Below are 13,548 nucleotides of genomic sequence, written 5' to 3'. Positions count from 1 at the left end.
ACAAAACATTTTGTACAAAGTTTTATGCTTTTTATACGAATTGAAAAAACGAAATATCAAATTCAAAACCCATACGGTTGTCAACGAATTAATGTGGCGTAATACATTTAACATAAGTGTATAGAACTATAATATATCGAATTATGACGATGACGATGGACATCAAACAGAGCTCTCATATCAAATCACCAACGTTCATCGGCATTTCGTCAATCTGGGTACTGTAGTACTGTTCGATGTCTCTTAAGATCTTGATATCATTGGTTCTGACAAAGTTTATGGCCACACCCTGCAAAGAATAATCAAATTGTAGCATATTATGATGAGAACCTGAAAAACATAACTTAACGAAACGAAGACTATAAGAATATGTTTTGGCATACATACTGCGATAACAAGCACAGATACAATATGAGATCTATCGACAAAAACATATGACATACTTAATAAAAATTAAAGTACATGCACACATACCTTGCGCCCAAAACGACCAGAACGACCAATCCGATGAATGTATAACTCTCGATTGTTTGGAAGATCATAGTTGATAACCAAGGAAACCTGATGAAGGGGAAAACCTCAACATATTAGAAAAAGCTGTTCATCCAAAACATGTATGTATAACATATATATTCACAGTCACATAGCACAAGCTCCCCTAAAATTCATAGGAGCTTGTCTGTCAAGGTATAAAAGATAATTAGATCAACTTACCTGCTGAACATCGAGGCCCCGAGCCCAAACATCAGTGGTGATCAGGACACGAGTATTTCCAGCACGAAACTCTTGGGTAATGACATCTCTTTCCTTTTGAGGCATGTCTGCATGCATGGAAGATACAGTAAAGTTATTACTCCGCATCTTTTCTGTCAGCCAATCCACCTTTCGCTTTGTGTTGCAGAAAATAACAGCTTGTGTAATTGTAAGAGTGTCATAGAGATCGCACAGCGTATCAAACTTCCATTCTTCTCTTTCAACCGAAACGAAAAATTGCTTGATTCCCTCCAAAGTCAACTCATCACGCTTGACAAGGATCCTTACAGGGTCCGTCATAAACTTGCTCGTCATCTCCAGGATTTCATGAGGAAGCGTAGCGGAAATTAAGCAGACTTGTAGTTCAGGTGGAAGATATCTATAGACATTGTAAATCTGATCCTTGAATGATCTGCTTAACATTTCATCAGATTCGTCGAGGAATAGTAATTTAATGGCTCGAGTGCGCAGACTTCTCCTCTTGATCATGTCATGGACTCTACCTGGAGTTCCACACACCACATGAACTCCGTGCTCAAGCTTTCGAATGTCCTCAGCCACGCTTTTGCCTCCTATGCAAGCATGCGCTTGTGATTTCCAATTGCTAATATCACCTTCTCCGTTTGTGCCGCCAGTTCCCTAGTGGGACACAATATCAAAGCCTGAACCTCTCGGCAGGAGGTGTCGACGAGTTGGCAAGCGCAATCATGGAGGTTTTGCCGGTACCTGACTGGGACTGGGCTATGACATCAAAACCCTCGATAATGCGCCTGACCGCCCGTTGCTGGATGGCAGAGGGCTTTTCGTACCCATATTCATAGATGCCTTGGAGCACATCATCCTTCAACCCCATCTCATCGAAGCTCATGATCACCTCTATCCCATCAGAAGTCGCGAATGGCGCCATGTCCCTTGTTCTGAAAGATGATGAACCAAACCCACAACAACAATCTGAGAAAGTATAAGAATCCACCAGAAAACTTCTTCAAATTAAAAGTCGAGGATTATAACAACATCTATCTGCTTATATAGAGAACAGAAAACCCTAACCCTAATATAAGTCCTTACCCAACCATGTTTCGGAATTCGGATATCCTAACCCCAGAAATCTAGGAAACCCAAACCGTATTGGACTTTTATTCTCTCTTCTGTGAAGGGTATTGAGAAAGTATGATACACTGCAATATTATATAGTTCATAATCCTAATGCTGCTCTAATATGTTAATTAGTCAGGATTGCCCACGGAAAGGCCGGGATTTATTCAAAATTGTCAATGTGAAATAGCTCGAACAATGTGTTAGAAAATTAAAAATCTTACGTGTTGGGGATTTCGAGTTTTTGTCATTTTTTTTGTATACTATCACAAGTTCTCCAGGTCGGAGTAGATAAAAGTTATGTTTAGGATTTAATCTCTATTCTATATTCTTCTCACTCCAGGAGGAAACATATAAATACATACGCCGCACATCTTGCAGCACAAGGAAAGTAAATGAATCCTAGACTAACTTGGAAACACAATCAAATAATTGTATTTATATTCACATTCCTATTCGAATAGGGACTCAAGTCAAAATTCCCCTTCAAGTTGGTGCGTATATATCTCCTAGCCCCAACTTGTCAAGTGAGTCCTGAAACCTCCCAGCAGAGACCACATGAGTTAGAATATCTGCTAACTGTTCTTCCATTCTAACAAACGGAATATCGACGAGCTTAACATCTAACTTCTCCCTTATGAAGTGCCTATCCACCTCAACATGCTTGGTTCTATCATGTTGTACTGGATTGTTAGCTATCTCTCGTGCTGCTTGATTATCACAATACAGCATCATAGATTCCTTGGGCTTGAATCCTATCTCAGTGCGTAAACCGAAGCCATAAAAGCTCACAAATATTGTGAGCCATTCCCTTGTATTCTGCCTCTGCTGATGACCTCGCCACGACACTCTGTTTTTTACTTCTCCAGGTCACAAGATTACCAGCAACAAACGTGAAATAACCTGATGTAGATCGCCTATCAATAATATTCCCGGCCCAATCAGCATCCGTATACCCTTTTACCTCCATGTGCCCATGCTTCTTGAACATCAAACCTTTTCCAGGAGCCCCTTTCAAATAACTAAGTATCCGCATTACCGCCGTCATGTGATCCTCACTTGGTGCATGCATGAACTGACTTACCACACTTAACGCATACGCAATATCAGGTCTCGTAAGTGATAAGTAAATCAGTTTCCCAACTAACCTTTGATACCTCTCTTTATTCGTCAGAACTTTATCTTGATAAATTGCTAGGTGATGATTTTGCACAATCGGAGTGTCCACTAGTTTACATGCCAACATACCAGTTTCTGACAATAAATCCAACACATACTTACGTTGTGACAAGTATATGTCTTCTTGAGACCTAGCAACTTCTATTCCCAAAAAATACTTAAGACTTCCTAGATCTTTCATCTCGAACTTAGAGGACAAGTACCCCTGCAACTGTTCAATCTCTATTGTATCATCACTTGTGACAATCATATCATCCACATAAATAATGAGCAAAGTCACCTTACCACCTTTATGCTTGATGAATAAGGTATGATTTGAGTTCCTTTGACGATATCCATACTTCTTCATAGCCTTAGTGAATCGCCCAAACCACGCTCTTGGTGACTGTTTCAAACCGTATAATGCCTTCTGAAGTCTACATACCTTACCATTGGAGTTTTCAATGCCATAACCTAGTGGAAAATCCATGTATCCCTCTTCCTCTAAATCCCCATGCAGAAACTCATTTTTTACATCAAACTGTCTCAGAGGCCAATCAAGATTGGCAGCAAGAGATAATATAACTCTAATGGTATTCATCTTAGCCACCAGAGCAAAAGTTTCTTGATAATCAACATCAAAGGTTTAAGTATACCCTTTAGCTACTAACTTTGCCTTATATCTGTCAATCGTTACGTCCGCCTTATGTTTGATGGTGAACACCCATTTGCACCCACCAGTTTTTTTCCTTGGGAAGTGTAACCACACGCCAAGTCTTATTCTTCTGCAATGCCTCAATCTCAACTTGCATTGCCTCTGTCCACTTTGGGTTTCTCAAGGCTTCTTCTACTTTGGTAGGTATTTTAATAGTTTCCATTCGTTGAACTAGCACATAGTACTTTGGTGAGAGTTGGTGAGTGGAAACATAGTTAGCGATTGAATATCGCACATTCCCTTCTAGAGAGTACATGTCTGGTGGTTTTCCTCGATTTTGTCTAAGAGGCAACATATAAATTTGTTTATTAGATTTTGAATCAGTACTTACCTCAAGAGGGATATCCGTATGACCAAGGGTATGTACTCGAGATGTTAAAGATGAGTTGTTGTTGTACTCACAAGAATTCACAGCCAAGCCTTAGACTTCAATCGGCCATGAGACAACAGTTGTTGTTGTCTTAGCTTGGTTGTTCTTGTTGCAAGACCTAAAAACATCATGCCCATTTGGGCTTTATGAGCTGTTGTCCATTTCAGCAGCATCTGCTTCATTGCCGTGCCCATTGGGGGCTTGTTGGTTACCGTGCCCACTTGGGCATTCTTCGTCAACAATTATTCTTCTTTAGGTGCTACCACATGCAGAGTCTCGATCACGTGGACTGCTGCCACCTGCAGCATAATCACCATGGCTTGCTATGTTGCTGCCATTATTCGGGCTACCTTATATGGGCCCAAATACAACAAGGTCGGGGACATCCACCCATCCATAATCTTCTATTCCGGTTGTCTCCCCCTGAAGAGAATGGTTGGGAGGAAAAAATGGTCCATCTTTGGAGAATGTCACGTCTATAGTTACATATACATGTCGAGTATGGGGATGATAACATCTATACCCCTTCTATTGAGGATTAAAGCCAATAAAAACACATCGCACTGCACATGGATCAAGCTTGCTCCATAGATTTTTATGAAGATGGACATAAGCCACACACCCAAAAACTCGCGGCTTGAGATGAAGGGTGGAAGGAAGAGAGACATGATCAGCAAGCATAGCTAAGGGAGTTCAAAAAGAGAGAACATGGGATGGCATTCGGTTCATGAGATAAATGACATAAGTTACCGTGTCGGTCCAGTTAGTCTTAGGTGCACCTGCACCAATGAGAAGGGCACGGGTAATTTCAAGTATGTGTCGATTCTTATGTTCAGCAACTCCATTTTGTTGTGGGGTCTAGGGGCAAGTAGTTTCATGGAGAATACCTTTTTCTTTACAAAACTGAGACAGATCATGATTAAGATATTCACCACCATTGTCAAACCGAAGTACTTTAACTGAGAGCGAATATTGAGTGTAAATCATGTGATAAAACATTTTGAAGATGTCACCCACATCACTCTTATTTTTCATGAGATACAACCAAGTCATCCTGGTGCAGTCATCAACGAATGTTACAAACCAACGCACTCCATGTTGAGTAGTAACCGGAGATGGTCCCCACACATCATAATGAACTAACTCAAAAGAAACTGTTCGTGTAGTAAAACTTGGATAATATGAAGCACGATGACTTTTAGCTAATGTGCAAACATTACATTGTAGTGAATAATCTAAAATATTACGAAACAATGACGGAATTAATTTTCGTAAATAACCAAAGGAAGCATGACCAAGACGACGATGCCACAACTGAACAGTCTTCAACTTCCCACTATTACGACCTTGAACTTGATGAACACGACCTTGTGCAACATCGTCAACCCCCTTCCTCTTAGTACCACGCCCAATGATTGCCTGAGTTTTAATATCTTGAAGTAAACAAAAAGACGAAAACATTAGCACAACGTAGTCTAATTGCTTAGTGACCTGTCCCATTGATAACAAATGGCTAGAGAGTGTGGAAACAAGTACACATTTATGTAATGAGATAGTAGGAGTGAGTGCTACCGAACCCGCCCCTGTAACCTGGGCAATACCTTCATTAGCAGTGACAATACTATCCCGTGGTGTTGTTGTTGTAGAATTAAATAAATTACGATCATAAGCCATATGATCAGTGGCTCCAGAATCAATGATCCAACCTATATCGAGATCAACAGATGTAATCAAAGCTGTGCTTATGTTACCTGGATCATCAGATTGCTCTTGAGAAGTAATCAAATTTAGTAGACATAATTGTGGGCCCAAATTGTCTAAGTCCAGGTTCCAATCTTTTGGAATGGTTACTGGTGAAGTGAGCGGGCCCATGCCTACTCTGTCAACATCCTCATCACACGCACCTGTTCTCGGTCTATTTGGAGTTTGGGCTTGAGACACGGCAAGCCCATTATCGGGCATACTTGAAGTTAGCTCTGTAAGCCCAGGGTCTGTGTCAGGATTTTTGGCCTGCACAGCGTCTGCAATTTTGGCGGAAGCTTCATTTGAGGCATGAAGGGCACTCACGATAGAGAACATAGCATGGCTTTCAACCATTTGAAATAGCGGCTTGATGATTGTACTATTTAGGTTTTGTAGGATTTATGATTCTCTTGTCTCGAGATCACATCTTAATTTTTTTTTCCTTTTTCTGCAGATTGGTATTGAAGCCAACAAGAACCTCCAATGTCGGCGGTTCTTTGTTCCTGATTTGAAGTTTATAGGAAAATCTCTTGCCTTGAGACTTTTAAAAAAGTGTAGTCAGTCATGGTTTTGGTTTTCTCACAGTTGGTAATTTATGGGGAGCAAGTTGAGGAACTCTCGGCTTTCTGTAGTCAGCGAAGCAGCTAGCAAAGAATTTGTTCATGCTGGCGATTTGGGGTTTGAGGAAAAGACAGGCCAAAACCTACTCTGATACCAAGATAAAAGTTATGTTTAGGATTTAATCTCTATTCTATATTCTTCTCACTCCAGGAGGAAACATATAAATACATACGCCGCACATCTTGCAGCACAAGGAAAGTTAATGAATCCTAGACTAACCAGGAAACACAATCAAATAATTATATTATATTCACATTCCTATTCAAATAGGGACTCAAGTCAACAGGAGTAACATCATGATGTTCCTAAATAATATTGGTTTGTGCATTTGAGCCCTCCCTGTCACGCCTACTAGATCCCTCACACAACATACAGAATGCAAAAATATCTTCCAAAACAAAAGTGATCATTAAAATTAAGCTTTGATTCCTTCACAGCCCTGTCAAGCTTAAAATATTTCAATGTAGTTACTATGGATAATTTGGTAGGAGTTTAATATGGGAAATTAATATATATATATATATATATATATATATATTATGTAATTACTTTGCACATATTTGATGTAAATAATTTGAATAAATTACACAAAACTATCTCAATTATGGCTCGAAATACAATATCATACCTCATGTGTTTAAACATTGCAATGTCATACCTTAACTTATGAATTTATTACAATATCAGACCTCCATTAAATTTCCTATCAATTTCGCTGTTAAGTGATGACGTGACAGGCATATGGCCCACTCCCCATCCAACTGAATTTAAAAATCAATTAAATACTAATAAATTATTAATTTTTTATTTAGTAATTAAAATTAATTAAGAAATAAACTATCTCCCTTATTTTTCTCCAAAGCACCTTCTTTCTCCCTGGAACGCAAGTCGTCCATTCTTCCTCCCTCATTCCTTCCTTCTCTCTCCCACTTGCTATTATTGCCCCCACACTTGCCATTATCGCCCTAACTCCCAAACTCAGAAAATCATACTTACCCAAACCAAATCCAAAAATGGAACGAGGAAGAATGCCGAATCATACTATGGCATGTTTTAAATTGTCGGTCACCATGTGTAAGGAAATGGAACGAGTCATTGCTCAATTCTGGTGGAGGAGCCAATCAAAGACTAAGGGATGACATTAGGTGGCATGGGATAAAATGACCGAGAGTAAGAAGGTTAGAGGGTTAGGCTTTCGAGACCTCATTGGTTTTAATTTGGCTATGCTTGCTAAAATTAGTTGAAGGGTGCTAAGGAAGCCAGAGTCAATGCTTAGCATGGTACTTCGAGACAAATATTTTCCCAATTCATCTTTCTTGGAGCTGAGTAAGTAGAATAAGTCGTCGTGGGGGTGGAAAGGAATTATTTTGGGGAGACAAATCCTGCACCGTGGGCTTCGGTGGAGGGTGGGGAATGGGGAGTCGTTCAGGGTGGCTGATCCTTGGCTTCTTAAGCCTCATTCGTTTAAATCGGTGTTGAGGAATAAGGCTCCTAATTTAAAGGTGTGCGAGTTGATAACAGCTGATGGGTAGGAGTGGAGAATGGAGGAGCTTGCGACTATGGTGACATCAGAGGATTTAGATTTAATTAGAACTATACCGCTTAGTCGACATGTGTTACACCCCACCCCCGATTTTAAAGGTAGTTTTGGGTTTTTATTTAAAAAATGGTTTTTTTAGTCTTAAATGGTGAGCCGGGTAGGACCCTTTCTCTTTTTGGTTCCTAGTCTCTCTCCCTCTTCTGCCGCGTGGCACCTTACTTTTCTCTCTCACTTCCCTCTCTCTTCTCTTTCTTCCTTTTTCCCGTGTAAACTCTCGAGCTCTCTCTCATTCAAGTCGCCCTCACCCTCACCCTCTCTACCCGTGAGCAACATCCATACCCACAATCTTATACACACGCACACCCTAGGACCCTCCCAAGCAAGAACTCGAACCCAGGATAGGTCTGTGGCGCACCATAGTGGCGGAGACCACTATTCTCTTCCTCTCTCGTCGAACTCCAGCGATTTCCTTGAATTTTCAACCTTGGTAAGCTTCAGGACTTTCTCTAATCTTCCTATTGATTGATCAAACTCTAGTTAGGACTCATTTTAGGTGCTTTGGTGAAGGTTTGTAGTGAGAAACAACTCGGAAGTTTATTTCCCAGTTTTACCAACAAGTCCGACAGCTTTGGAGCCAATTTTCGGCCAAACCACGATGAGTTGGCCGGTGTGCAAGGTGTTAATCTCTTCCTCTTTCTGAGTACTACAACTTTTCTTTTTGTTTCACCCAATTTCGTTGAGTATTTAAGAATTTATACTCATTTGAATCTTACCTAGTTTTGAGACGACCTCCGAGGCTTTCGAGGCATTTTTCGGCCAAAACATGGCGAGTTAGACGTCGTGCAAGGTACCATTCTCTTCGTCTCATTGAGAACTATGATTTCTGTTTTTGAATCACTTGATTTCATTGAGTTTTGACAAAGTTATAGAGGTTTAAAGTTAGCCCAGTTTTCCGACGAAAAACCTCGAATTCCGGTGTTCTTCTACTGTTGGCTTCGGCGTCTCCCTCTTGGCGACAGGCTTTTTAGGCCACCTCAAAGACCATCGGGCCTTAGGCCCGTTTCAAACCTAAGCCCAAGCCCCTTTTTATTATTTGTTTTGTTTTAATTTATTTATTAAAGGCCTTTGGACTGTGAGCTGTTTGGGGCCCCGAGCCCAAACCCTAAACCCTTTAACCCTTTAAACCCAAAACCCTTTCTAGGCTTTGAGCCGTATACCTCCATGACCTAAATCCTTGTAACCCTTGTCCAAAACCCTATACCCTAGCCGGCCCAAACCCTTTATGGGGAATATTTTGTTAGGGAATATTCTGTCAGGGAATATTCTCTAGAATGTTCTATGAATATTCTCTACAATGTTCTATGAATATTCTATTGACGTTTACGAAAATTAACCGATCCTTCTCAGGGTAATTCGACGTTCTGAATCTGTTTCCGATGTCCATTTTCCCAAATTCAATTGTTATAATAGAGTTTTATTAATTGGACCCTTTATGTGCTTAGGGGCAATTGTTAGTGGCGTTTCCGTCTTCGCTAGTTTGCGTGGCTCTTCAACGGCGAAGTATCTGTGAGTGGACCCCTTCTAAAAATGCATGTTTTAATAGTAAAAATGCATACACGAAAAGCATGATTTGATGATTATGTTTTATGAAACGTTTTGTGAGATAACATGCTTACTGAGGTTAGATTGAATTATCTATTCTAAAATTGAAGGGGGGACGGCACTGTAGCTGCCTCATTATTTGCCACTCGATTTCACCCCATTTACAAAAATACCGGCCGAATTGCATGGGTTGGGAGGGTAATTCTCAAACTTTTAGAGGGTAATTTTGTCCATATGGCTTATCAGGGAGCCACTCGATTTCACGCTATTTACAACAAAGCCGTCAGGTTTGGGCTGATATTGGGGCTGGGTTGGAAGGGCAATTTTGTCTTGTTCGTGGGTGGGTTTACGTTTGCTGTCATTCAGTGAGGGTTTCGGGGATGGGAGGCCATGCCTCCGATAGAGAGGGAGAGAGAGAGACAGAGCGAGAGAGAGAGGGAGAGAGATCCTGGCATGGGTGAGTGGAAGGGAGACAGTGAGAGAAAGAGAGAGGGAGGGGTTGGATGGTGAACAGAGCCGAGTAAGGTCCCCTCAGTTCATGAATCACTCTGGATCGTTCGTTCCCTTTTGCATGTTGAATCAATGGCTGGATTTCGAAAGCCAAGTTCCATTTTTTATTCCATTCTTTGCTGTTAGCATAGATGTGAACTGTTAGGTTAGGTTTTGGGGGTTCCTTTGTTTCGTTTTCTCTCATTTTGGGGATTCATCTCTCTGTTCTGTGCATTGTCTTCAGTTTTAAGGTCAGTTTTCTTCTTCTTTTGTGTGGCTTTTTTTGGGGGGGTTTTCAGTTTGTTGATATTTCACTCTCTATTTAGATTTTTCGTTCGTGAATGATTAAATGGGTAATGGGTTTTGGTGGTTGAAAATATGTTTTTTTTTCTGCTTAAGCTTCTTGCTCATTTTCCTGGGATTTTTGGTTTTCGGTTGCAAGGGTAAAGAGAACACTAAAATCTCAGGTTAAATGGGTATTGGGTTTTGGTGGTTTAAAATATGATTTTTTTCTGCTTAAGCTTCTTGCTCATTTTTCTGGGATTTTTGGTTTTCTGTTGCAAGGGTAAAGAGAATGCTAAAATCTTAGAAATTGGTATTGGCAATTGTATTAATGCATTTACATTTTCGTTGGTTTGCAGTATATAGGTGCATTGAGACCTAAAAATATTTGCGTGAACTTCATAAATTTTTCTGAGGCTCCGATCCTTGAAAGGTATGTGTTTTTGAGCTAAGTTCAATTTTTAATTCGCTTCTCTACTGTTAGAATATATTGTTATCATTTCTGCCCTTTTGTTATGAATTATTTCTGGATATTATATAAACTGCATAAAATTTGGATATGATAAGAAAACTAATTAAACTGAATCTTGTTAATGATTTCGTTTTTTTGAAGCTGTCGAAAAACAAAGTTTAGATAGGAAAAACATCATCCTTACCAGTTAAGTCATTGATAGCATTTTGAGCATCCTGAAAAAGTAAATGAGAGTATGATGAGATTCAATTTAGTTACAAATTGACAAACTGTTAAAGGCAGAGGCTGGGCTCTAAACTATTGTTCAGTGTTTATCTGTACTGGTTTGTCTTACGGAAGTATTATTTCAAATTTGTTGTGTGCTTGAGGAGGTCTATCTTTTATTCTGTCCTCAAATTGGTCTGTCTTTGGAATGGAAAGATAAAAATTTCGTAAATGTTTTGATATTTTTGACATGATTTATACTTGGGATTTATATTTTTCAAAGTTTGTAAAGGTACTTGACCTGTGATGAGTTCCTTTGTATACCTTATTAAATAAGTTACATATTTTTTCGTGAATAATTGTGTGTTTGATCTGGTACTAGAACAAGAATGCTGTTTGAAATTTTGTTGGCGTGCTAAGTGAAACTACCACTACTGAGGCTTTGGAGGAATGGTGTCGAAACCCATCAAATTTTCCCATACTGATTGCTTCATTTATTTTGTTAAGCTTTATAGGCTTCATAAATTTACTTACATTTGTTGGGATTCTGATCTTTTTACAGAAATTGTTTTGGTCCCTACTACTCAACTCTGATTTCTGCTATTAATTGTTGCTGAAATGTGACTTTTGCTATTAATTTATTTACCCTTCATATTTATCCTGCTTTTTGATTCCATTCGAATTAAATAATGTAGTTAATCTTGATATGAATTCTCTATGCAACAATAATTAGCGATTTTAGTTTAAATTATTATTGATTTGTTCTTGATCTGCCATTGAATCTTTCTTAATTTGGATTGCAGGTGGTTCTGACACGGAGGAGAAGCTGTAAGAGGTTATGATCTTGCTGCACTTAAGTGCAGCTGTTCTTCAACTCATGTAAACTTTCTGGTAGGGTTCAAACTGTTAAGTGTTTTATTATTTTGTAAAAGCTTTTTAGCAGCAGAAGTTTGGTCTTCTTGTGGTTGCATTATTACACTGTACAACTTGAGTTAGAATGGGTTTCTTGCTAACTGACGTGACTTAGGAATTCTAAAAGGAGTTGCATTTTACAATATACAACTTCAGTTTGTCTCAGTTTCTCAATGAGTGCCATATGAATTCTTAATTTAATTTCGGAAGGTGATGCGTTTAAAGTTTGTGCTATGTGATGAAGTTAGCATTTTGTTTTTTTTTATTATATACTGGTGGTGAACATTTATAGCATATTGGTTGAGAAAGATGTATCATTTTCTCATTTTCGTATTTCTATAAATTTTGAGTCTTCGTTCTTCAAAAATCAGAAATGTGGCAATGTAGTAAGGGTGTAAGAGTTGCCCAGGATCAAGCAAAATGAGTAATACATTCAGCATTTACACACTGAAGTAGGCCAAAAGTGAAAACCGACCAGTAAAGATTATGGTAATTCACTAATTTAAACATAAACCAGCTTTGAGAGTGATACTCACCCATTGTCGGTTTTCCTTGCGAGCATATTTTCTACCCAAAGTTTCCCAAACTGTTCTCAAACCGCTGTATCGGCATATCTTACCAACTTCTAATAGTCTCTGGTGCTAGAACATCTTCTAACTTCATTCTAAAAAAAATTGATTGATACGTAAAGACATCTAAAACCAGGTAAGTAAACAGTTTAATGAGGACGAAATTCAGAAGTAGACCCAAATTGTCAGATATTCCTTTGGAGTAAGCATTGTTCGTTTTTAATCACAAATGGTAGCTGAAATTATCTTATTTATTACCACCATTGATTTGAATTTGTAATACACAATGTTTAAATCATTTGATCGTTAGTTAGTTAAATTTAATACTGGTAGTTTGGTTATGATCGAATTGATCCAATCTCAAAAAGTGTGACATGTGAGGTGATAACAGACTAACAGAGGAGAATGAGTTGACACTTCTGTGTTTGATTTACAAATTTTGGCTAATGCTTGCCTTTTTTTTTTTGTTTCCTGGTGATATATACCTGCCTTTTTCTTTTTGGTGATTTTTTTTCCTGATGAGACTGCAGGTTTTGGATTTACTGATATTCGATTCCGCCTCCCCTCTCCTCTACCTAACCCTCCTTGAGGGACGAATGGACAGGGAGAGAGAGGGCAGAGAGCATGCCCTGCGTTTTTTGGGGTTAACGGGTTACCCCACGGGGTTGCTGAGCAGAGGATGTCTGAGGGAGGTATGGGAGAGGATAGGGTTTTCAGTTTTGTTCTCTGATTCAACAGGTAAAACACTGTTCAGAAATCATTGTTTATTGTTTGGTTTTCCATTTTCTTTTGTGTAAAACTGTGATTGCCATTTTTTTGTGTCAATAAAATTGTAATGGATGTTTATAGCCTGTTTAGTTGGGTGTTAGGAAGATAGGTCTGTTTAGTGCACTGTTTCGTACACTATTATAGTCAGGTTTGTGTCTTTTTAAATTAGAGGGTTGCACTGTGCACGTTTCTGTGTTTCTTCATGCTTTGCTGCTGTTTCCTTCTCAACAAATCGAATTGAGGTTCCTTTTCTGC

The 13,548-nt window shown here is 39.1% G+C and overlaps 1 pseudogene; it reads right to left on the bottom strand.

Annotated features, from left to right (window-relative positions):
* Positions 1-74: 74 nt before the first annotated feature.
* On the bottom strand, positions 75-1,916 carry LOC103411760 (eukaryotic initiation factor 4A-III homolog A-like; annotated as a pseudogene).
* Between the last annotated feature and the right edge of the window lie 11,632 nt (positions 1,917-13,548).

This window comes from Malus domestica, chromosome 09, assembly GCF_042453785.1.
Source record: "Malus domestica chromosome 09, GDT2T_hap1".
Classification (NCBI taxonomy): domain Eukaryota; kingdom Viridiplantae; phylum Streptophyta; class Magnoliopsida; order Rosales; family Rosaceae; genus Malus; species Malus domestica.
The sequence above is the reverse complement of the archived record's forward strand: the minus strand, read 5'-3'. Positions and strand labels throughout refer to the sequence as shown.